We start from the raw sequence: 1418 nt of genomic DNA, 5'->3' as shown, positions 1-1418 counted from the left end.
CCTTCACCCACTTTTCGGTTGTCTGTCCCCCAGGGATGAGGTCACACACAGTTCCATGTAATCGGTTCCCTCTTTCCTAACCATTCTCCCTTTAGCCTCCCTGTTTTGCCACTCACACCACTGGTCCTATAGGGCTCATCCGTCCTGGATGAGAAATACAACTTTCCTCTAGTTCCTAAATGTTTCCTCCCCGCCCCCACTACCATGACTCGAATTCGACCTTGCAAGACTGGCTAGACCAGAGGAGGTACACTGGTACAGATAGGTACTGAAAATACAGGGCTCTTGATGACTTTAATATAACACTTACATATCTAAACCGTGAAATTGTGCATTACTGAACCCAGAAGTAGTATTACTGAACCAGTGAGTTCTAGCAGCGGGTGGGGCTGGCACCTCACCCCTCCGCATCACTTTTTAAATTTAATACTACATACATATAATACATATAATACTACATACATACCCCCTCCTTGGGGGACGGGCAACAGAAGAGTGAGTAAAGGAAGACATCAGTCGGTGTAGGACATGAAACAATAATAATAATTTATAAATTATCAAGGGATAATTTATGTGAGGGACAGAGGAAGGAGGGAGGGACAAAAAAATGAGGAGCTGATACCAAGGGCTCAAGTAGAAAGAAAATGTTTTGAAAATGATGATGGCAACAGATGAACAAATGTGCTCGACACAATGGATGGATGGATGGTGATAAGAGTTGCGTGAGCCCCCAATGAAATGATTAAAATAAATAAATAACCCTGATTTGGGTTTGAATATTGTTCTGCCATTAACTAGCTCTTTTACACGTGACAGGATCTAAGACTTGTGAAAGTGACCAGCACATAATAGGCCCAACCCAAAGCCGGTCCCTTTTCCTTCTCCACCCAGGACCTGCATACTCTGGTTTCCCTTCAGGTCGTACAAATCTGTCTCCTTTTACCAGGGACCTGGGAGGCAGTCGGCAGGTCTTACTCAGTCTGCCATGTCCTGCTTCACGTCATTCATTTCTAGGGGGATCGTACCACCCCCCTTTCTCAGGAAGGAGCCCTGATGAGATAGGGAGCTGTCAAAGGTGGACAATTGCTGTGAGGGAGAAAAGTAAGGTTGTCTTTTCCTGTAAACACTTACAGCCTCAGAAACCCCAGGGAGCAGTTCTACTCTGTCTGCAAGGGTCACTATGAGTCAGAATTGACTTCATGGCAGTTTGTTTGGGTTTTCAGAGGGGGTAGGCGGTTTCAGAGAGATAACATAAAATCTGTGCTTAGCAGTTACTGGACCAGAATAGGCACTCGTGGGTGTTTGTGGGATTCCTGGATGGTGGGTGGATTGATGGATGGGTAGTGCTTGGCTTGTTGAAAGGATGTCAAGAAAAACATGATTTGTTCTACAGAAATACCAAGCAGAAGGACATTGGG

This window comes from Echinops telfairi, unplaced genomic scaffold (genome assembly GCF_000313985.2).
Source record: "Echinops telfairi isolate 266 unplaced genomic scaffold, ASM31398v2 ScPeMD7_7457;HRSCAF=8495, whole genome shotgun sequence".
Classification (NCBI taxonomy): Eukaryota; Metazoa; Chordata; class Mammalia; order Afrosoricida; family Tenrecidae; genus Echinops; species Echinops telfairi.
Note: the sequence above shows the minus strand (reverse complement) of the source record.